The 25786-nt window shown below is 38.2% G+C and overlaps 1 protein-coding gene and 1 pseudogene across 5 annotated transcripts in view; one reads left to right on the top strand and one right to left on the bottom strand.

The window, feature by feature from the left end:
• TNRC6B (trinucleotide repeat containing adaptor 6B) overlaps positions 1–25786 on the bottom strand; it is a 253543-nt gene that overhangs the window by 201626 nt on the left and 26131 nt on the right. Inside the window, exon 1 of one of the 5 annotated variants that reach the window (XM_047864961.1) lies at positions 20649–20807. The exons of the other annotated variants lie outside the window; for them this stretch is intronic. The gene's annotated coding sequence lies outside the window, so the exon portion shown is untranslated. Of the gene's footprint in view, positions 1–20648; positions 20808–25786 lie in introns of those variants that run through there. 5 annotated transcript variants of the gene reach the window in all.
• LOC125171485 (uncharacterized) lies at positions 23304–23411 on the top strand (annotated as a pseudogene).

Here is a 25786-nt window from a genome sequence, read left to right as displayed (position 1 = left end):
GGTTTTCCTCTCCAGCGCCCACACTGCGCTCTCCTCCTCGAAGCTGTAAATGGCTCATAAGAAACTGCCTTGCCATGGCTTCCCGAGGCTGTGTTTACTAGCTGCAAAATCATCTCACTGCTGCAGTCTCAGATTCTTCAGACATTTCTTGATCTGGCTGTCTTAAAAAGCAAATTTAACATCAGCCACGTAGCCAGTTTTTCCTTGCCAATAATCCTGTGAGTTTGCGATTCTGTTCCTGTGCATCTCGTGCGCTGTAAAAACAGTTCCTGGAGCGTCATATGTCATGGATCTAGTTGCCATAAACTGAAAACATTTTCTTCATATTTTGTGGCACAAACGAAAAGCATTCTGGATGTGGTTTGCATACAGTCCATCTCTGGCCAAAAAAGAGGTTTAAATATATGGACAGGCAGGGAAAGAGGGGTGGCCATGACCATGGTTAAACCTTTTTACCATCTAAGTCAATGTTTGATAGTATATTTTTAAATTTAAATTTTTGCTGTGATTAATGTTCTAAAATTATCCTGCAGTAGGTACAACTGTTCATTTTATGTAGGAAGCTTTAAGTTATCTACAAGTATTTTATAGCTGAGAGAAATACATACAAAACAGAAGCTTCTTTTTGATCTCTCAAATAAAAAAAATAATATGAAAAATAGAAACAACCATGAACCTATACAGCTTTTCAGGGTTTTTGTTTGTTTGTTTGTTTGTTTGTTTTAGTAAGCAAATTTATTAAGGTCCCTTTATAGACCAGAATGGCTCATTTTTAAGTCAAAGTGAAACTAAAATTTTAAAAGAGATTTCTGCTTCTGGGAACAGTAAACTAGGTAATTCGGACCAACCATCCTGCAGAGACTGCCAGAAAATCTGAACAAAATATAAAAAATATCTTGAAGGCAGAGGAGCATTAACAAGTTAATTATGAATTGCCAGTCACAAAACTCAATTCTAGGAGAACTATATAACTCAACATGAAAAACAAATAATAAAGCTTTTAGAAGAGAATACGGGATGATGTTTTCATGACCTGGGGTAGAGAAGGATTTCTTAAGCAGCATACAAAAAGCACTTATTATTAAAAAACAGATAAATCTGACATAAAAATTCAAAATTTTTGCTCATCAAAAGACATCCTCAAGAAAATGAAAAAGGCAATGTAAAACCAACAAGGGGTGCATATTGGAAATAACAAAGAATTCTAAGATGGAAAAAAAACCAAGATAACTCAACAGGAAAATGGGTAGAAGACTAGATGAGGCACTTCACCAAATAAACAAAAACAAAAAACTGCATTATCTAACTGGCCAACAAACATATGAAAAGGTGTCTAGCCTCAATAGGAAGTGAGAGAACTACAAAAGAAAACCACAATGAAAAATACAAAGGAAAATGATAACGATATACCATTATAAACTAGAATGGCTAAAAACTATTTATTTATTTATTTAGTAAAGATTTTATTTTTCAGTAATCTCTACACTCAACATGGGGCTCAAATTCACCACTCGGAGATCAAAAGTCACATGTTGTATTAACTGAGCCAGCCAGGTGCCCCACGAATGGCTAAAAATTTTAAAGTCTGATCAGGGCACCTGGGTAGCTCAGTTGGTTGGGCATCTGACTCTTGATTTTGGCTCAGGTCATGATCTCGCTGTTCATGGGATCGAGCCTCGAACTGGCTCTGCACTGGTAGCATGGAGACTGCTTGGGATTCTCTCTCTCTCTCTCTCTCTCTCTCTCTCTCTCTCTCCTCTGCCCCTCCCCCACTGGCACACACGCACATGCGTTCTCTCTAAAAAATAAATAAATAAACACAAGAAAACAGAAAATGAAAGTCTGATAATAACAAGAGTTGCCAAGGATATAGAACAACAGGAACTGTCATACACTGATTATGTGAATGTAAACTGTTATTTCCACTTCAGAATACAATTCTCCATTATTCTAAAGTTAAAGACAGACATACTCTATGATCTAGCAATTCTACTCCTATGTATTTAGCCAGGAGAATTAATGCATACATGCCCCAAAAGAAATATACAAAAACATTCAGAGTGGCACTATCCATAACAGCCCTCAACTGGGAACAATCCAAATATCCCAGTAGTAGAATGGATAAATATCTTCTGACATATTCACACAATAGGGTACCATACAGTAATGAAAATGAAGGAACAAGAGCCAAACACAACAACATGGATGAATCTTGCAAACATAATGACCAGACAAAAGAATACATACCAGGTGACTCTGTGTTCAAAATCAGCCAAAACTATAATGTGTAGAGGTATGCAGGTGGGAAACGTAAAAAGAAAAAAATATCAGAAGAGTGGTCACCTATAGGTGGGAAGGGAAAACTCTGACTAGCAAAAGTCGCTATGAAGAGGCTGCTGTGTCCCCGTAATATCCTATTTCTTGACCTCAGGAGTGGTTATTTTTAAATTAATTCATAAAGTTTGACATTTGTATTTTACGCACTTTTCTGGCTGTGTGCTCTATTTCACAATAAACAAGAATGAACGCAAACAAAACTAATACAAAGGCAAAAGTGCTATCTTTCATTTGACAATTAGATCACAGAACCCCAGTTCCTCAGAAGGCATTCTGGCCTTTCATTACCAAGCCCTGTCTTCCTAGTCTCATCTCTTGCCATCCACCTTTTTTTAACAAGTAGTCTGCCACATTCGCTCTCAACCAGGTGCTTTCTTTACTTTTACTCATGATATTTTTCTGTCCAGAAAACCATGTAGACAAACCCCAATCACCCTTCTGCCAGACTAGGTACAAACTGTCATTCAAGATACAACCTGGGTGTCATCTCCTATGAGAAATCTTTTCAGGAGACACAGACTCTGCAGTCACACTGCCTAGTTCAAATTCTAGATCTGCCATTTACTAGTTCTGTGACTTTGGTTGAATTACCAACTTTAGTTTTATTATAGCTTCCACATCTGTAAAATAGGATAAAAATATTAACTTCCTCACTGGGGAGTGTGAGGATTAAATGAGTAAATATATGCAAAGTGTTTGGAACATGCTTGGGACAGAGTAAGCACTAGGGACTAGCTATTATTATTACCCAGTATTAACTAGGTATTAGCTATTTATTATGACTACTATCGATACACACTGATAACCCCCTCCCTATACCCAGAAGCCCCTCCACATTAGATACTCTTCCCTTGGGGTCCCATGGCTCAGTATTACAATTCATTCTCTTGTATACAGCCCTTATGGACAGTTAATTCTTTGAGAGCAGGAACTAAATCTTTTACTCCTCAATCCCCAACATCTAGCACAGGGCCTGGCATGCACTAACCTTAACCCTAACCCTAACCCTAACCCTAACCCTAACCCTAACAGTAGATGCTCAGTAAATATCTGTGGAATGAATAAGCCACAAAGACTCCAAACATGGATCTATATCATATATAAAAGTTGTCCTTTGGTGCTGAAATGTGCCCTCCCCTGTGTGTATGCCACAAACTAGAAGCGCAGCCTTGACAGATTCCTACAACAATTACCTCAGAATATGGGTATAGACTCCTCCCCCTGGTAGCAACAAATGAGACAAGTAATAATTTGTCCTATCTACCTCTTGTGAGGCTCAAATGATAATAACTATGAAAATATATTTTTTTAAGTGTGAAGCTCTATTATATGAGGTTTTATTGCCTTAATAAAACAACAGGATTATTGTTGAATTGCAAATCTGGAAAAGGCTTTAGGGAGTAACAAGGAATTAATATAATATAAAAATGCAATCTCATATGTTCTAAGATAAGATTTTTATTTTAAAAATAAACATTAAATATTTATTATTTTTAATAATAATTTGCATATATTGCAGTAATAATTAAAATATTTTGCAACAGAATGTCTCAATTTTCTCAATTGGTTATTAATGATTTAGGTAATACCAAAACAAACAACCATGTATGTTCACAGCAGCATTAATCATAATAGCCCAAAAGTGGAAGCAACCCAAATGCCCATTAACTGGCAAAAGGATACACTGTGGTCCATCCACCCAGTAGAAAACTACTCAGCAGTAAAAAGGAGCAAGCTACGGATACAAACAATGGGGGGAACCTCGAAAACATGATACTCAGTGAGAGAAGCCACTCGTAAGAAATCTCATATTGTATGATTCCACTTACATTAAATGTCCACAAAGGGCAAATCTATAGAGACAAAAAGTAAATTAGTGGTTGCCTGGGGCTGGGAGTGGGAACACCAGGCCGCAAATGGGTATGCAGGGTCCCTTTGGGCTGATGGAAATGTTCTAAAATGGGGCTGTGGTGATGATTACACAATGGTGTACACTTAAAAAGATGTTTTAATTGTACACCTAAAATAGGTGAACTTTATGGTGTGTAAATTATACCCCAATAAAGGTGTTTTTAAAAACACAAATGTTCGGCACTTTTTTACAGCTAGCTGTAATTCTCACATCTTTAAAATCTCACCCCCACATGGGACCAAAGAACACAAGCGTATAGCATAATAAGAAAAGTTAGCTTTTAAAAACAAAGCAAGTTTTAAACGTCATGTACAAAGTATCTTAAAAACCCAAAGCGCCACCTCCTTACTTCTTTTTCAATCCAGTAGCAACAAAACGATGATCTTGATAAACAGGCGTTCACTGTCATTTGTTTATTTCACCCCACCTGTACAAACACACATTCTGGCCTCATCTGCATTTATAATTGCAAATATGAATATCTGGCACAATGCCCCCCCTCTTATAGCCAAATGGCAAGCATAAGAAAAAGGTAAATACAGAAAGCACAGTGTATAATGAGATTAAAAAAATGTTGTACATCTGATAAACAGGATTTCTAAATAGAGTTTAAATTAACACTCAGAAATCGACAGTTCTTTATACAAATGTACTTCAGATTAAATTCTACATGAAGTCCTAAAATGCTATCCAAATTCTTCTGCTGAACTGGAATTGTTAAATTGGATATTGCTTGAAGTAGGTCACTGGCTCGGGCTTGAAAGTATTTGGTAATGCAGAGATCTACTTGCAACGTCATTTGTCACAATGAGATTGGATTTAGACCGGGAGAAACCACACGGGTTGGGTGTCAACTGTCAGTTGTATTTTACACAGATAAATCTCATTTTAGATTTATCTCACTGCAGATTTCTTGAACAGGGAAATAACAAGATGAAAGAAGTGTTTCTGCAAGAGTAAATCTGATGGCAATGTTTAGAAACTGTCTCTGGCTTCCTGCTCCTTTGTTCCGCACATCTACTCAGTCTCCAAAGACCATTAAGCTTTCTTTTGTAATGTCTTTCAAGTTTATTCCTTCTCTCCACTTCTACTCTCACCACTATAATCCTAACTGGTGTCAGGAAAGGGTGAAGGGCAAGAAAACTAGGAAAAGCAAACAAACCAGAGACTATTAGAGTAATCTAAGATGGAAGTGAAAGGGACCTGCTCTCCAGCAGTGGTGCTCAAAGTGCAGTCCCCAGACCAGCAACATCAGCATCACCTGGGAACTAGACGCAACTGTAAATTCTCAGGCTGTACTCAGACGTATCAAATCAGAAACTGTGGGGGCAAAACCAGCAATGTTTGTAATGAGCCCTCTAGGTGATTCTGATATAGGCTAAAGTTTGATTGTTAGGGATATAAAAAAGCAGAACAAGAAGGAATGGGCCAAGACAAGAGAATATCAGAACAGGCTAAGAATTTTTACCACAATGTTCCTCCAATCTCCAACCTACCCTATCCAAAAAGAACTGCTCTCCAAACTGCTCTTTCAAGTACTATTCACTTTTTTTTTTAAGTTTATTTATTTTGAGAGAGACAGCACGAGTGAGAGAGAGACAGAGAGAGAGGGAGAGAGAGAATCCCAAGCAGGCTACTCACTGCCAGCACAGAGCCCAATGCAAGGCTCGAACTAACTGTGAGGCCATGACCTGAGCCCAAACCAAGAGTCAGATGCTTCACCGACTGAGCCACCCATGTGCCCCTAAGTACTATTCACTTGTGATATCACCACCCTCTAACACCGCTTACATTCAATCTCTCTTCCCACTAGTCCTCATCCAATATAGCAATTTGGTTGGTTCCACGGCTGGGGCTCTAGACAGTCAAGAAGAGAGGAAATGCACCACATGTGAGAAATTCTGATATAAAAGGCCCTTCAAATAAGTGGAGAAAGGATGAATTTTTCAATAAATGGTTTTGGAGGAACTGGCTGGTTGTTGTGGGAATGGAGAGTTCATCTTACTCTGTGCACCAAAATAAAATTCCAGGTATATCAAACACTTTAATTAAAAAGCCAAAAGGAACACAATAGATTAAATCATCATAAAAATATTTTTATTATCTTCAGTAGATGGTCTTCCTAAAAGCATGATAACTTCACCCAGAAGGCTTAAAAGAAATTTCTAATAAATTTTACTACATAAAAATCTAAAACTTGTCTATGGCCAAAAAAAGATAAAATAAAAAGACATACTAATAAAACATTTGCAGTGCATAACAGAAAAGAGTGCTCTCGTACTGTTAAGAACAAAAATGAACACGGGGTGCCTGGCTAGCTCAGTTAGAGGAACACACAACTCTTGATCTCAGGGTGGTGAGTTCAAGCCCCATGGGTGTAGAGATTACTTAATTTAATAAAATTTAAAAAATAAATCTTATTAGATAATTGCAGAAAAGAAAAGAATATACAATTCACAAAAAGAAAAAATATAAATGATATAAAAACATAAATCTAATACTTAAAAAAAAAAAAGATTTTTACACCTAGCAAATTGGCAAAGATTAAGATTGACAAAGTTGGGTGTGGGGACAGCAGCACCATCTCATATTGATGGTAGAAAAGCAGTTTATACACTACTTTTCATAGCATAAAATGACAACATCTACCAAAATTTAAAATATCCATTTCTTTCATACAGCAATTCTACTTCTCCTAAGAATGGAGTCTACCAAAAATACTCATAAGTGTACAAATACCTTTGTATAAACATGTTCATTGCTGCTGCTGCCCTACTATTTGCAATCCTGAACAGTAATCCTCAATGAACTTAATGTCAACCACTTGGAGACTGGTAATAGAAACAACAGAATATTCTGTAGCTGTTAAAAAGGAGGCTATATAACATGGACAAGGTTCACAACATCTTGTTAGAGTAAAAGAAAAGCCATCATAAAACATCATGTATAGTTTAATCTCTTATGGCAAAAAAAAAAAAATATATATATGTAATATATATGCCTTATATTTACATATTATTCACACACACACACACGTGTGTGTGTGTATATATATATATATATATATATATATACACATATATATATGTATATATATATATGGAGGTAAAAAGTTATTCACTGGTATCTGAGGTATCTGACTACAGGAGAGGATTGGTGCCTCTAACCCATGTGGTTCAAGGGTTAACTGTATACATATAACAGGTACATATACTATACTACATGTAGCATATGTATACATGTAATGTATACGATGCATAATATAGCACATATAGGTATATGCTCTCTCTATATAGATATAGATACAGATATATAGATATAGATAGACATCTATAGTATATTATATGCCAGCATAAAAGTATAGGGGAAAAGTCTGGCAAGATATACAACAACCTTTAAAAATAGGTACCTTAAGGAGTTAGATAGGGGAATTTTCCATTTTCTACTTCATAAACTTCAAGTTCCTTTCAAGGAACATGAATTGCTCTTATACTAAAAAGTAAATATGATGTCACTTCTTTGTCCAAAAGTTTTAAAGCCTCCCAGCCCACAGAGAATATAGTCCGAACTTCTCAGTCAGATGTCAGAATGGTCCAGCTATGCCACCTGATGCCTTTACCCATCACCAAGGTGAACTCCCCTAATGTGGCAAGTTAGGAAAGGGTGTCTGTTCTCCTTCCTTCATCGTATTCCGGCTGAAGCCTGGTACCACCTCTGATAACCTTTCCTTCCATTATCAAAGCTTTTATTGTGATAGGCACACTGGAATGGCATTCTAATTTGTTCTTTTCAGAACAATGTTGACAGAGCTGCTCAAAAAAATTAACAGATTCCTTCAACTGCTTTTGTAGGAAAATAAGTTCACATGCCAATGTATGGGCTGACCAATACAACCCCACCACTGAAAACCAAAATGTAACATGTTTTTTGGCTAATAAATATTAAGAAATAATGTTTGGTTTTCATAGCCATTTGTTGGCATATATTCCACATCCTATATAACACGTGGTTTTTGACAGTTACACCTGTTCTGCAGCAGGAGAATATTGAGACAAGATTTCTTAGAAGACACAAGAGGTGGAGTCAGTTTTGTGATCTCTTTGGCTGGGGTGCAATGTGGAGGGACCATCGAGTACTCACACAACACCCTGATCAAGTCCCACTATATTCATCTTGCAAGCCCAACTCACTTAGTTGTCAAGGTATGGCGATATCACAACACCTATATGCCAGCGCAAATTTGACTCAGAGTTCATTTACAAAAACATCATGTCTTTGCAGGAGATCTGGATGCTCCCCCAAAATACTCTATGCTTGAGTAACAGAAGCTCTTCTCTGCTCATCCATAATAGTAAGGGTTTCTTAGACTTTAACTGGGTAATATCTGACCTTTATTCTAACTCACTCCTGAAGGCTGATAATTGTCCTCGCAGCCCTCCTGAGAAAGAAGTGACCATTTCAGTAGTACCCTGTGTCCAAAGATCTAGAATCCAAAGTCTCATAAAATTTTGGCCATGATCAGGGCACTTAGTGGTTGACTATTTATTTTGGATACCAATATGTTCAATATGACAGACAGTACTTTCTGAAGTCAGTATGGTAGTCATGTTTGTGTTTCTAAGACAATTAACTTGAGAAAATACGAATACTTGGGGTTAGAGATGAAAGGGGTACAGAGAAGCTAGAGTACATGGAAGACCTACGCTAAAGTCACTAGGTCAGTGAGCTGGTAATGATATGGATAAACCACTGTAGTTGTCAATGGCATCTGCCTTGAACATGAAGGTTATAGGTTATATAGTGCTTACATAAATATAGTGCTTGTTTTGACATCTATCTCCCTTCCCTACCAACTATGGGAGGAATGGGGTACTTTACTCATATCTGCATTCACAGTCTTTGGCACAGAGCCAATACTCAGTAAATGTTTGCTAAATTAATGAAGCATATGCTTTAAGAAAATATAGGTTACACAATAAAGGGACACATGGCAAAATGTGTAGTTACCTACATTTCCTGTTTCAATCCAGATTTGGCTGGGGATAACCCTGTACTCAGATTTCTCAACCTTCCTTATGAATAGAGGTGGCCATGTGTCACAGTGCTGGTCAGTAAGATGCACCTCTTTAGGTGAGGCATACCTTTTGTATGTCACTCTTTCCCCTTCTTCCAGGGGTTGGCCGGTAGGGAAGCAGAAAAGTGACCTTGCCATTATCAAGAGAGACACATCTAAGAACGGGTAGAAGGAATCCAAAACATTAACACCACCGTGGACAGTAACAGCCTTGGACTTCTTATTTCTCAATTTTATGTTGTGTAAGAGAAAATAAATCTCTAGTTGGTTAAAGCAAACCTGAATTTTCCATTACATGTAGTCTAACTTATTCCTAATTGATAAAAGTACATAGCAATAGAAGGAAGAATTATGAGACTACTGTAGTAATCCAAAGAACAATAATTTTGTTCTAATAACTGAGTAAGTGTAGTCTTCTTTCTTTGTGATAATATAATTGTAAATAATTCCAGGGTATATGATATCATTAAATGACAGCACTCTAGCTAGCAGTTCAATAGTGATTTGAGATTATCTAACTAAATTAGAATGTTTGGAAAGTGTGTTGATGCGTATACTGCACTGACATATATTGTAGTGTCATCAGCAATAAGACCAACTAAAACAGATGAACTCCAAGATCACATAAAATTAGCAATAATCTCCTCTCAACTACATGGAAGTGGTAATCAAAACCCAGAGTGGAAGAGAAAATTGAAAACATTTCAAAAAACACCTGCAGAAGAATGCTGCTATTCTAGCTGCATGTTAAACCTCCTTTACTGGATATGTTCTACACTCAACATCTGGCCTTTCCACAGCTTAGTGCCTACCAATTCGACGTTAAAGAATACTTCTTGCTGAAGTAATGTCACCGGGAGATTTTAATCCCTCTCAAGGGCATTCAGTTGTAGTTCACATTCACTTCTGAAGAAATGAAAGTAAAATATGTTGCTCTGTCCTCTGTAAGTTAGTACTTGTTAGTAAGTTGTAAGTTAGTACTGAGATCTAAAAATCAGATCAATTTGTATTGGAAAAGGAAGGTACATGCTTAATGTAGCACTAGCTCATAGCAACCAATAATAAGCTTTTGTTTTTTAAACAAGTTTTTTAAAGTATCATTATGAACTCATGAACTTTTCAGTTAATGTTTTTATTGGTATTCTAACTGTCTCACTGTTGGCCAAAGGGAGTCTTCTCATGTGTGTGTACTCTTACATCTTTTTGATGTGACCCTTGTCATAGTCTTTGATGACTTCCTTGCTCTATGGTATAATAAGGAATTCTACATTTATCTTGCATAATTCCTGCTGCAGACCTGGAATAGCTATCCCAGGAATCCTTCTTCCTTTTAGTGAGAATTGGTATTTCAAAACCATAATTTGGACATTAGGCTTACATGCTGCTAACTGGGTTGGCCATTGTTTCTAGGCCTTTTCAGTGTAATGTATTAGGTAGCTTTTTTTGAGATAAAATATATCAAGAGTTCACACTAAAACTTCCAATTCAAAATTCAGTTAATCAAGAGAGTGAGAAGACAAGCCACAGAATAAAGAAAAATGTTTATAAAAGACTTATCTGATAACGGACTATTACCCAAAATATACAAAGAAATCTTAACACTCAACAGTAAGAAAATGAACAACTCAGTTAAAAAACAAACAAAAGACCTGAACCAGACACCTCACCAAAGACATACAGATGGCAAATAAGTATATGAAAAGATGCTTGACCTTGTATGTCATTAAGGGATCACAAATTAAACAACGATAAATTGCCACTACCCACTTATTAGAATGGCCAAAAACTGAAACACTGAAAACATCAAATGTTGGAGAGTATGTGGAGCACCAGGAATGCTCTTTCACAGCTGGAGGGAATGCAATACAGTACAGTCACTTTGGAAGACAGCTTGGTGGTTTCTTACAGAACTGAACATAGCCTTACAATCCAGCAATCACACTCCTTGATATTTACCCAAAGGAATTGTATATCTACACAAAAACCTGCACACTGATACTTAACAGCAGCTTTATTCATAACTGCCTATACTTGGAAACAACCAAGACGTCCTTCAGTAGGTGAACGGATAAATGAACTGTGATATGGCCAAACAATGGGATGTTATTCAGTGCTAAAAAGAAATGAGCTCTTTAAGTCATGAAAGACATGAAGGAAACTTAACGGTATGTTACTAGGTCAAAGAAGCCAATCTAAAAAGGCTGCATACTATATGACATTCTAGAAAAGGCAAAACTAGGAGGTAGTAAAAAGATCAGAGGCTGCCAGGGGCCCTTGAAGAGGAAGGGACAAATAAGGGGAACAAAGGATTTTTAGGACAGTGAAACAATTCTCTATGATATTATAGTGGTGAATACATGTTTTTATACATTTGTCAAAACACTGATTGTACAACACCAAGAGGAACCCTAATGTAAACCATGGACTTTGTATAATGAAATGTCAATGTAGAATCATCACCTGTAACAAATGAACCACTCCTGTGCGGGACGCTGACAGCAGCTGGGGTGGATGGGGCAGTAAAATTTTTGCTTAATTTTACTGTGAACCCAAAACTGTTCTAAAAAAGTCTACTAAAAAACCAAGTTAACAGGGTTTTAATTAACCTTTTATTTTATATCTGTAACTCTTTTCACTCATGTTGAGAATCTGGGTCTCAACAACACAGCAAAATGATAAAATATAACATAATTATTCGTATGTATGATCTGATAATACACACACAACCCCAGAACAAAGAATAATAATACTGACATCATCACCAATAATATATGGACACACAGTTATATATATGGGCTTTGTTGTCGTTGCTACATTTTTTGCAGTTCTTTTTATCCTTAGGGTCGATACCACTAAGGATATAAAGCTCAAATTACTGAGTTTTAAATTTTGGGTTCTTTGTTTCTTTGTTATTTTCAATTTTTAAATATTGCTTTTTTAAAAAAAATTAACTTTGCCTTAAAAAATTAACTTTGCCTAGGGGCGCCTGAGTGGCTCAGTCATTTAAGTGTCCGAGTTCGGCTCAGGTCATGATCTCACAGTTCGTGAGTTCGATCCCCACGTCGGGCTCTGGGCTGACAGCTCAGAGCCTGGATGGAGACTGCTTCGGATTCTGTGTCTCCCTCTGTGTGCCCCTCCGCTGCTTGCACTCTGTCTCTCGCATTGTCTCAAAAATAAATAAACATTAAAAAAATTTTTTTTAATTAACTTTGCCTTATAATCATTTAAATCATTGAGTAATGTCAAATCCACAAATAAACTGCTGTATGTTCAAAGCAGTCTAGTTCCTATCTCTGTCCCCTCTACCCTATTTCCCTTCCTTCATCTCTCACAGTAAATTGGTTTTTAAGCTTTTATGACTTATTCTTCCATTTAAAAAATATAGACAGCAAAAAATATATAGAGAGAGACAGCAAATACTGACATCAAAATATGCTAGAAACCCTCATATTCAGAGCGAATGGAGGAACGCAGCAAAAAGACCACTTGGTTTATAGTTACAAGACATGGTGTCCAGTTACTGTTTCACTACTTATTAGTGGACCTTGGGGAATTATCTAATTTTTCAGAGCTTCAGTGCAATTTTCTATATAATGAGGAAAGCATAATAGAACTTTCTACCTTATATAGTTGCTATGAGGATCAGATAAGATGTGAAAATCTTTTAAAGGTGTAATTGTACATGAGTACATTCTTGGAGTAAAGGTTTCTGAAGATTAGCCAAAAGTCATTCTGTTTGTAATAAAAATTTCTTTTACTCATAGGTACAAAATAAGCAGGAATAACTTATTCCTCTATTAAGAAAGAACCGTCAAGAAGTACAGGGAGAGAAGATGAACTCGGACAGAGTTCCCAGCAGGTTAAGCTTCTCCCACGAGAAGGACCAAGGGGCTCTGGGAAGTGGCATGTGGAAACCTAGTCCTTGGAGTCTGGGTCACCAACAGTTAAGTGGCTGTACCTCTAAATCTCCAAGAGAGATTGAGGCCAACAGTGCCCCTGTAAAACCTGGCCGTGCTGATATCTGTAGCTTTCCTAACCCCTTGCCTTCCTCTTCTGTCTCCAGTAAACCAGCTTTCCTCAGTTCCTCCCAGGCTTCAGGTTCTTTCCTCCCTCAGTACCTTCACACGTTAGTCCCTTTGCCTGAAAGACTTGTTCCCAATGATCACCTGGCCAACTCCTACCTTTCCTTCCAATTTCTGCTTAAATGTTACTTTTTCAGAGGGGCTTTCCCTCACGTCCCAGACTAACTCAGATCCCCCAATCACTTACTCTTACAGCCTTCAGTATTTTTCCCAAAAGGCATTTATCAGGGTTTGATGTTACATATGTAGTAATGTAACCACTTAATTGTCTTTTTCCCACTAGATAAAAAGTCCTGTGGTGGTCAGCAGATGTTTTGCTAATTTCTTTATCTCCAGTTCCTAGGACCATGCCTAGTGTAGAGCAGGTGCTCAATAAATATGTGTGGGGTGAATGAAAAGCTTACAGCATCATTTATAAGACTGTTGAACTAGATCCTGAATACTGGAAAGAGGGAAGTATCGAGTTGTTAAACACAGAAAAAAAATCTATAATCCAGAGTCTTCTCTAAGGGGCCATTATTCTAGTCCCCTCTAACTTAATTTATAATTTAAATATACAAATATTCAAATTGTATAATGTATTTCCCTCTCTATATGTAATAAGTGAGTTTTAGTGGTCAAAATATCCAGAAACAAGGATTCCCTATGCCTGTCACAAAAACTAAGATTTTTCACTTGTGATATAGCATAAGCTGAGGGTGTTATGACAAAACAAAAATTTTCAAAACAAATTATTACAACCTCCTAAAAATGCCAAGACCCATAAGGAGGTGGAATCTAAAGGAAAAAAAGAAAGACTTAAGAAATATATCAACCAAATGCTATAACGATAATATTTATTTTTATTTTTTTGAAAGAGAGAGGGAAAAAAAACCCACGAGTCGGGTAGGGCAGAGAGAGAATCCCAAGCAGGCTCCAGCCCAGCGAGGAGCCAGACACAGGGCTTGATCTCAGAACCGTGAGTTTATGACCTGAGCTGAAATCAAGAGTTGGACATTTAACCAACTGAGCCACCCAGGTGCCCTTAAAATGATAATCTTAAACACTACCTGGTTTTTATGTAGCCAGAAATATGAAAGACTTATTACCATTTCTCTTCAGTGGACATGATGAAAAACGTACGGCACACAGAGGACACACAATTTAAAAGGGAAGTTAAAACTTTATGTTTTTTTCTATCTAAAGCCTTCGTTTTCCTATTTCCTTGCAAACAAATGAAAAGCACTCCGTGTTTCTTATTTTTGTACATTAAGAATAAAATCTCTATCCACTAGAAATCTCTATCCATTAGAACATGTTTTTGAAGTCTACTTAGATTCTAATAAGCATCTATTAAAAATCTGCTGTACATGACCAAGCACCCAAAATTCACAAAGAGCCTTTCCCACCGAAAGGAACCAGAGCTCCTTGAAGAAATGGCGGATTCAGGACCGGGACAGAAAGTGTAGAAGACATCTTGCCATATCAAAAAGAAAGGATGCTATAAAAAGTCTTCAGAAGTCAACTTGAAGAGGCTCCTCCCCCTAGTCAGAACATGTGAAGCATAAATTTTCAAAAATCACTGCAATGGACTCACATCTATTAAATATCTTAAAATCCTGAAGTTCATAATATATATATTTTTAAATATCATTGTTCTTCTCTGGACCCATCTATGCTAGGGAACCACATTGTTAATATGAAAACTGGTAAGTAAAGGGAAAGAATCAAGCATTTAACCTGCCTTTCCTGAATGAAGTATACTTCAGATTTTTAAAAATGTTTATTTACTTTTGAGAGAGAGAGCAAGCAGGGGAAGGGCAGAGAGAGAGGGAGACAGAGGATCCAAAGCAGGCTCTGTGCTGACAGAAGAGGGCCTGATGCAGGGCTTGAATTCACAAACCATGAGATCATGACCTGAGCTGAACTTGGACACTTAACTGACTGAGCCACCCAGGCGCCCCTGAAGCATACCTCAAATTAACCACAGAATTGATGTGGGAAAGCCTCCCTAGCTAATAGACACAAATGACAAAATCAGAATACCACCATTTTGTAACATAAATGAACACAGCTAGGCATTGGTCTTCAATACCTACCTGTTAACGTTACAGTAAGATGAGACAAATGGTATGACATGCCTCCTAATGGAAGTAAACACCACTTCCTAGAAAGTATTCTTGCCAAACAAAAATAACCTGAACTAGATCAAGCCTCTAGATACAACTACCAGTTTACACAAAATACAAAACAGAAGAACATGTCAAGCCCACCATGGGGATGTAATTAGCAAAACTGAGGTGAGAAACTATAGAACCGATGGCTAAGTTTATTTTTCAGATAAATTGAGAAGAAAAAGAAGAGAGGGGACCCTACAGATAAAAAGAGACTTAGGAAACATACTAACCAAACGGTAAGTTGGTACTTGTTTGGATCCTGGTGTAAACAAACCAACTTTATGAATCAGGGGAAATGTGAATACTGATTTTTTGTGTGTGACTTTAACGAATTATTAAGTTTTTAGATGTGATAACTGTATTATGCTTAGAGGGTTTTTTTTTTTAAGATTCCTTATCTTTTAGAGATACACACCAGAATATTTATGAACGAAATATGCACGAGAGGCTACAGTCATCTAAAGGTTTGTCTAGGGCTGAAGGATCTCCTTCCACAAGGGCTCCCTCCCATGGTGGGTGTTAGCTGGAGACCTCAGCTCCTCTCCACAAGAACCTTTTCACAGGCTACTTAAATATCCTCACAACAGGGCAGGCTGTCTTCTCACAGAGGGAGTGGTCTAAGAGAGCAAGGCAGAAGCTATAATTTCACACCGGAAATCATGTACCATCACTGCTTCAATATCCCACTGGTCATACAGGTCAAGTCTATACAACATGAGAAGATTACACAAAGGCATGAATACCACGAGGATACCATGAGGCATGAATACCTGAGGATCATCAGGGCCATCTTGGAGCTCAAGCTCCTGACCATGACTTTCAAAATCCTTCATCATCTCTGGTTCCTACTGCACTCCAACCTCATTTCATTTTATTCTTTCTTGGTCCTATAAGCTCCACTTCGCCAGCTTCCTGTCTGCTTCTCAAAGGTGAGGGCTTTGCATCCAGTTTGAGTCTTTGTATTAGCTGCTCCCTCGGCCTGGATTATTTTCTCCACTCACCCTATCATCATTCAGATCTAACCATAATGTCACCTCCACAGACAGGCCTTCCTAGCCACCCAGCCTGAAGGACTGTCTATCCCTTTTCTGTCCCAAAACCCAATTTTAGTTCTTTGCACAATACTTATCACTATCTGATTGTGAGGCACATCTGGCTCAGTGTTAAACTCTCCAGCCCAATTAGTCATCACACTCAACATAACTTCAACATCCAAATGGGTAACCTAGCCAACCACCTTGGCCTCTCTGTTCTGTAAACTGGTCAGCTCCAAGGACCCTTTCCTTCACTCTGCCTCAACCACACCCTTCCACTGTCACCCCAAACTCAATCTGTCTTGCATCTCCTCCAAACTCAATCCACTATTTGATCCTTCTAGTTCACTTGCTCAAGTGCCCCATGAAAACAACTTTTCAATTCCCACGAGACCTTCAATCCCTTGACCCCATCCTCCCTCTTCAGATTTCACTTTTCTTTTTATCTAGCTCAGATTTCATAGTTAAAGTCATAATCCTGTCCTCGCCAGAACCCTCAACTTTCTTCCAAGGTCTCTTTTTTTTGAACTCTATAATCCCAGAACTCAAGAAACTGCCTTCTCCATACCAAAAATATTGATGAAAAAGCATTCAACTAGGCCAATTATATTCACCATAAATTCAAGGTCACTAAACTGACACTCAATCTTAACTAGTAATCCTACTAGATTTCATTGTTTTCTAATTTTCCTCTCCTCAAGAAGGCTCTTTCTTACTCATTTTTCCCTCCTCTACAATCCTCGTGTCCCTTTTAGCTAACGTCCTTTATTCTTCATTGAGAACTAAAAAACCCTAAAATTAAAACTAGAAATCTGTCATCTTCTCACAACCATCTTCAGACTATACCAGATTCATGTATAACCTACCTGAATCTGCACCCATTTTCCCTTCTTCCCTTGTTTTTCAACAGAAGGGAACTTCTCCTCTTAAGGAACAATCCCTCCACTAATGCACCCAATCCAATCCCTTCTTCCCTACTCTTGAACTCCAATCTTATAATTATCCCCTCTTTTTTCTCCATCAAGCATCATCCACTTTTTCCTGGATCATCCCCCATCTATGTATATTCAAGCTGTTATATATGACCTCTCTTAAGAAACAAATAAAGATTCTTCTTTGAACTCTATATCCCCCTTTGGGTATTACTCCATTCTTCTACTCCCTTCACAGCCAAACTTTATTAAAGTGGTTTAAAAAAATGCTATCTGCACTTTTTACCTCCCACCCATGCTCTGTTCAATCCATTCCAATATGACTTCTGCCTCCATCACCAGCAATATCCATTCTGCCAATCCAATATCTAGTTTATGCCCTCATCCTACTGGGCCTCCCAGCAGCACTAAATTCTGTTTATCATTCCCTCCTTCTTTGGAATAATCTCTTGATTTCATTCAACCGGTGATTACTAAGCACCAGCCCTGGCCAGGTACCATTCTAGGCACTGGCCTGGGATACAGTGCTTCTGTGGCACCTCACTCTCCTAGTTTCCTTTCTATATTTTTCACTTCTCTTACTTCTCATCTTCATCCTCCTCTGACCTAGTCTCTAAATGTTAAGTAATTCAGAACTTAATACCAAGCCTCCTTTTCTTTACTGTCTCCTTAAATGACATCATCCATTTCCATGGCTTTAATTATTATCCTTAGAGTGAAAATGTCCCAAATTTATATCTGCAGCCTGGAACTCTGCTTGGGACTCTGGTTCTACTGTGTTCAATGACTTAACTGACATTTCCACTTGGACACCTCAAAGCATCTCAAACTTAATGTAATCAAATTTTAGCTCTTGACTTCCCTTCCAAAACATTCTTGCCTTAGTAAATCTCAGTAAATAACACAAGATCCAGCTCTCAAGCCATGAATCTGGATTCCTCTCCCATTTCAAATCCACCAGCAAGTTCCTGAGTCTGTCTCCAAAATACATCTCCAATGTGTTCATTTTTCTTCACTTCCCTTGCTATTCTCATCTCGTCTCAACTACTGCCACAGCTTCCCAACTGCTCCCATCTTTGTCTCTTTTCAATCTTCCTGATATGCACCTTTAAAAAACAAAATTAAATCAGCCTATTCCTTGCTTGTAAGTCTTCAGCAGCACCACACTGTAACAGGAATAAAATCTGGACTCCTTCTCTTTGTCCTCAAGATCGTAAGGAATATGCTCTCTGCTTCTCTGCCCTCCAATGTCTCTCTCCAGTCTTCCTCGCTGACCTTTCAGTGTCTTGACCATGCTAAGGACTGCTCTCCTGTGGTGTGCTACATGCTACTCCCTCCCTTGGGAACACCCTCCCCTCTGGCTGGCTCCTTCTCAATCTCCAGTCTCAGCTAGAATGCAAACTCCTCAGACCACTTTACCTATGATGGTCCTTCCTGAAACGCAGCCTTTATTCATTTTCTTCACAGCACGTAACATTTTACAATTACTTATCCATTTATTTACTTAAAAACTTATTTTGAAAATGTACAAACATAAACAAAAGTAGAGTAAACAGTAACGAGCTCACGGATTCTTGTATTTTTATTTTATTTTGTAACTATATCCCCTGTTATACTATAAGCTCCAATGGATAGAGACTATATCTTTTTCTTTTTCATCCACGGCCTTGCACAGTGCCTGGCTCATGATAAACACTCAACAATTTTTTGTTTTGTTTTGTTTTGAATGAGAAGGAAAGTTAGAGATGACACTGAAGACATGGATGGCACCACTGAGAAAAGCAAAACAGGAGGGGAGAGTTTTGAGGACAGCTGGTAATTTATTCATCAGCCTACTCCCTGCCAGGCTCCAGACTAGGTGTTGAGTTTCAGAGATAAATAAGAGAAAGTCTTATACAAAATCTAGTGGAGATATAATAACAAGTAGTATTTACTCAGGTCCCCCTATGTTCTAGATACAAGACAAAGCATTTCAGAGGTATTGTTTCATTTAGTCCTATAATGACCCCATAAGGAAGAAGTTATTATTATCCCCATCTTACACCTAAGGAAACAGGCTTATAAAGGTTAAATAATTGGTAAGCAGGATACAAAGCTGGGAAAGTGGTAAAGTCAGGTTTAGAACTTAGGCTATTCAGTTCCAAAGCCAAGCCACTAAATAGCACTGTGCGTCCAGATGTGCACTATCCTCTACAGCACTATGAAAAACCCTCTAACAGAGGCATGCACAAGGTGCAGTGGGAGTAAGCAGAGGACTCTGAGGAGGAGAAAGGGCCAAAAGGCTCCTTCAGAGGTGACCCCTGAGCAGAGTCTGAAAGTTTAAGCAGGAAATTGCTAGGCAATGAAGTCCAAGGAAACAGTATGTGCAAAAAAAGTATGCAGGCACTTGAAGGAGCACTGTGTACCTAGGCTACTTCCAAGGATTCTTCGGTTTTATTTTTGAAAACTGAGTGCAATGAGTGCCATTGTGCTAGGAGCTTTGGATACCAGACAAAAGACAAAATACTATGAGAAAGTTAAGCATGAAGCACTATGAAAGCGTAAAGGAGGAAGGTTTCTTGCAGCCTGCGGGAAATCTGTGAAGGTTTCTCAGAAGAGGAGCCTACACTGGATCTTGAGGACAAATTAACCACATTAGGAGAAGAGGGCAGGCAGAGAGGGACTTGCACAAGACATGGGCATTTGATGAGGCAAGGAACACTTGGGGGACTGTGAGAACTGGATATGGCCAGATTTGGAGGGAGTGAATTACAGGGGGAGTGGCAAGAGATGAGGTTGGCAGCTAGGCACAGATGTGATCTTCAATGTCACTGTTGATTATTGGAAGGTTAAAAAACTGTCTAACAAAAATGCTTCCAAGCTACAGTTATTAAAACAGCGTGGTCCTCACAGAGGGATACATAACCCAGAAACAGACCCATAACTATGAACACTGGGGCTTGCTGTAGAATAAAGGTGGCATTTCAGATCAGCAAAGAGAAGACACATCATTTAATAAATGCTACAGGGACAACTGGTTACCCATTGAAAAAAAAAACCACATTGGATACCCTCCTTCATATCTTGTAAGGAAATAAAGTTCATTTAGATTTGGGATTAAATATAAATAATAAAGGGGTACCTGGGTGGCTCAGTCCATCAAGCGTCCAACTCTTGATTTCGGCTCAGGTCATATCTCCTGGTTTGTGAGTTTGAGCCCCACAGCAGACTGTGCACTGACAATGTAGAGCCTTCTAGGGAATCTCTTTCTCTTCCTCTCTGTTCCTCTTCAACTTGTGCACTCCCTCTCTCTCAGAATAAATAAATTTTAAATATATATACATATGTATACATATATACATATCTATATACAGAACCATAAAAATCTTTTTAAGACAAAATAATATTTTTTAAATAGAATATATGGGGCACCTGGGTGGCTCAGTTAAGCATTTGACTCTTGATTTTGGCTCAGGTCATGATTTCACGGCTCATGGGATTGAGCCCCACATCAGGCTCTGCACTGACAGTGTGGAGCCTGCTTAGGATTCTCTCTCTCTCTCTCTCTCTCTCTCTCTCTCTCTCTCTCTCTCTCCCCCCCTCTCTCTCTCTCTCCCCCCCCATCCTTCCCCAGTTCTCTCTCTCTCTCTCTCAAAGTAAATAAACATTTATGAAATAGAAAATAGATTATATAAGAACTTTCTGGTTAAAACAGGAGACTTCAAAGGAATTTTGTTCTTTTTTTTTTTTAAAGGAATTTTGTTTTAATGGCAAACTAATGTGGCTTGCTTACCAAGTTACCAAGTTCACTTTGTTGGAAAACAGTGGAAGCACTGGTCCAAAGCAGTGGTTCCCACCTCTTTCTCCTAGTCATAACTACCTGGGGAGCTTTGTAAAACCCCCAAAAGCATACCAGAGCTTCTAGGCTGAAGGAAAGGCTTAAAAGAGAGATCTTTCTCTAATAAATGTTTTCATTAAAAAAAAATACACATTGATTTTCAATAGCAATTAATTGTTGGAAAGGAATTATTTCCTTGGTCTAACCTCTTGATTGGGTTCAGAAAGGTCAGGAATTGAAACTGTTTAATATTTCACTTAACACTCAAAGACATATATACTCAGCACAGTATCGGAGCAAGTACTAGGCATACTGGGAAGAGTACTTAATTTGGAGGTGGAAGACATGGGTTCTAGAAACTACTACATAGTAGCTAGCTGTGAGGTACTAAACGACTCACTTAGCTACTAAACTCTGAAATGCAACCTGATCATCCGTAGACTGAAAATGATGATAATCCTAGACTCCTCTCCCACAGGGAGCCTGCAGTGGGAACTGAATGAGATCATCTTCCTTTGTAAACCACTCAATAAATATTTGTGGGATGACCGAATGAACACTCTATATACAGTAAGTTTTTCACACATCTATAAATATATGCGAACACTACAAAACATCCCACCAACCCTTAGTTACAATAAGCACTAGAACTACACAATATAGATTCATATCTAATAACCTACAGACTGCACTCTGCAGGCTTCTGAAATACACATCAGGAGGTAATGGGGACCCGGGGAAAGGCTGTCCCTGCTCCTTTCAGTTTCTTCCTCTTCTCTTTTCTACCTCGTTCCTCACCTTGTCCTTGCTCTCAAGGAACAAGTAGATAACAAAGGTATGGTTTTCTCTGCAGGACTCAAGTCAATAAAAGGGTCTCCTCTTTCCAAATATCGCAATCAATGGCCACATTTTATTTTAATATATGTTTGTTTCTTGTTTGTTTAATCTCTATACCCAACATGGGGCTCTAACTCACAACCCCAAGATCAAGAGTTGCATGCTCCACTGATGGAGCCAACCAGGCGCCCCAAAGGCCACATTTTAAATATAAAGGTAGTTACCTTTCTTCTTGAAATATGGTGGTAGAATTTTACCACCATAAATTTAAAATTTCAGGGGTGCCTGGGTGGCTCAGTCAGTTAAGGGTCCGACTTCAGCCCAGGTCATGATCTCACAGCTCGTGAGTTTGAGCCCCTTGTTGGGCTCTCTACTGACAGCTCAGAGTCTGGAGCCTGTTTCGGATTCTGTGTCTCCCTCTCTCTCCGCCCCTCCCCTGCTCACGCTCTCTCTCTCACAAAAATAAACATTAAAAAATATTTATAAATTTAAAATTTCACGTCTTTGAATAAGCATTCCTTCGGTAAGCATCCTTTAATCGCCCAAATGGATATATTTGCTATAGACTCTCCATGTCCGTAACAGTTTGTGTAATACTTAAAACAATCACCCTTTGTTATAAATCTCTGTACACGTTTTAGCTCCTCGTGAACTCACAAGTGCCAGGGGACTGTCTTCGAGTGCTTGTGGGGCTGAGCACATTATATACTACATGATAAATACTCAACAAAAATTTAGCATATGAATGGATGATGACACTAGAAATTCAATATCACCTTAGAAGGCTGAAGCCAGAGTCAAAATAACTGGGATGGCAGAAACTGAGAAAATATACAATTTCACCTCAATTCCTTTATATTTTATAAGCATCTACTATATGCCTGATACAGCCCAAGGTGTGCTATGATGAATAAGACCTACTCTCTATCCTTAAGGAGTTTATAATCCTATTTATACTCAATCACATTTTTTTTATTTTGATATAATTCTGGACTTTCTGAAGGGTTGCAAAGATTGTATAGAGCGTTCTCATATCATCTTCCCCCAACTTTCCCTAATATTAACACCTTATATAACGGTGGTACACTCAGTGAAACTAGGAAATTAATATTGCTACAATACATAGGTTATCCACCTTTTGGCTAAGATCAAGTGTAGTATCTGTTCTTACTAGCTTAATATTGCTACAATACATTAACTACAGACTTTACTCTGATTTTGTCACTTTTTGCATATATGCAAAGTTTTGTTTTTTGTTCCACAACCCCTTGTTACTCTTAGTTGTCACGTCTCCCTCTCCTCTCAATTACATTTTTAGTAACTATTTTTTTCCTGTTTATAGTAACAAGTTTTCTGAAAAGTGAAAAAAAAAAAAAGAGGAAGAAAAAGAAAATAAAATCTCTGATAATCCTCTGTGAAGAGATAAACTTTCCTAACATCTGTATAATCTTTTGGTCTTTTTGCCATGTATGTATGTGTATATACATTTTACTTTTCTTAAAACCAGAAATCTAAATATAGCCTTTTGTGTCTTGTTTTCTCTCATTATCACTTGTAAAACATTTTACTACATCTTTATGGGGCTTTTTTGAGGCAGGGGGATAGGGAGACAGGGTCTGAAGTTGACTCTATGCTCTCAGCACAGAACCTGATGAAGGGTTTGAACTCACAAACCACAAGATCATAACCTGAGCTGAAGTCTGATGCTTAATGGACTGAGTCACCCAGGCACCCCTACCACATCTTTAAAAAAAAATTATTTCACAAGGGTTCCTGGGTGGCATAGCTGGTTAAGCGACCAGCTCTTGATTGCAGCTCAGGTCATGATCTCACAGTTCGTGAGATTGAACCCCATGTCAGGCTCTGTGCTGACAGTGTGGAGCCTGCTTGGGATTCTCTATCCCTTTCTCTCTACCTCCCCCCCCAAAATAAACATTTAAACATTATTTTACAATATTATTTTAATGATAGCTTAGATTCCACTGTTATAATGAATCATAATTTAACCATTTCCCTGTTATTGGATAGGTAAGTTGCTACTTATACTATAATAGTGCAGTGAATATCCTTGAATATGAAAACAGTATAAATTATAATGGGATGGATAAGCACAAAATATTAGTGACAGGGCCAGCAGAAATGCCTAACCTAGCTTTGAAGAGCAGAAAATCAGAAACACTTGTTGGAGGACATATATCTGAGATGGGCTCTGAAGAAAAAATCTATTCCCTCATTCTTTAGTATTCAACTGAACATTTACTGAGTGCCTGCGATACCCAATTACTATACTGGGATCCAGGGATACAAAAGGGACTAAGGTTCTGCAGGGGAAGTTCACTGACTAATCAGAGAGGCAGATATTTGAACCAAAAAATCTCAACAATGAGATAAATGCTATTATCACAGTGCTATGTATGAAAAAGTGCTCTGGGTACACAGAGAACACATTTAAAGAATCAACTGTAAAAGTAGAAGGAGTTAGGCACCTGGGTGGCTCAGTTGGTTAAGCGTCCAACTTCAGTGCAGGTCATGATCTCATGGTCCGTGAGTTCGAGCCCTGCATCAGACTCTGTGCTGACCCCTCAGAGCCTAGAGCCTGCTTTAGATTCTGAGTCTCCCTCTCTCTCTCTCTGCCCCTGCCCCACTCATGCTCTCTCTTTTTCTCTCAAAAATGAGTGTTTTTTAAATAGAAGGAATTATATCAAGGTTGATAATAACACATATGAGAGAGGTTTTAGTTAAGTTTGATTTTAATATGTATCAACACTATGAAGGAGTTCCTTAAAACAGGTAAGTTATAAATAGGGATTCAAAGTATTCAGATGGTGAGAAGTATTAGTTCTATTATATTTTATACTGGTAAAACCAGTACTAGAGCACCACGTTCATTTCTGAGAACTGTACATTTTTTAAAGCATTTTTTAAATGCTTATTTTGAGAGAAAGGGAGAGAGAGAGAGCATACGCACATGCATGCACGTGAGTAGGGGAGGGGCAGAAAGAGGGAGAGAGAGGATTCCAAATAGGCTCCGAGCTGCAGTGTGGAGCCTGATGCTTGGCTCACACCCACAAACTGTGAGATCACGACCTGAGTCAAAACCAAGAGTCCAGTGCTCAACCAACTGAGCCACTCAGGCACCCCTGAACTGTATATTTTTAGTCCATTTTATTGAGATATGTCCACAATGAAATGTACCCACTAAAGTGTACAGTCTGATAAAATTTGATGAATTTATATACCCATGTAACCAACCACCACCACCATTAAGAAATGTCCTTGTGCTTCATCCCAGTCAATCCCCTTCACCCCACATCTAACCCCAAACAATCACTGATTTGCCTTCTGTCACTACAGACTTGTTTTTTAGAGTTTCATATAAATGGAAACATACAGGCTGTACTTTCTTGGCTTCTGGCTTCTTTCAACTCAGCATGTTTTTGAGAACAAACCATGTTGGTGTGTGCATCGGTAGTCCATTGCTTCCTACTGTCTGAGTGTCATATTGATAAGACCATGGCTAAACTGAAATAAAGAGAAAAGAGAGTAGGCCATGAGGTGACTGGATGCCAGGTTCTATGAGAAATCATTGAAAAAAATCTGGTTGA

Source organism: Prionailurus viverrinus, chromosome B4, assembly GCF_022837055.1.
Source record: "Prionailurus viverrinus isolate Anna chromosome B4, UM_Priviv_1.0, whole genome shotgun sequence".
NCBI classification, from domain to species: domain Eukaryota; kingdom Metazoa; phylum Chordata; class Mammalia; order Carnivora; family Felidae; genus Prionailurus; species Prionailurus viverrinus.
The sequence above is the reverse complement of the archived record's forward strand: the minus strand, read 5'-3'. Positions and strand labels throughout refer to the sequence as shown.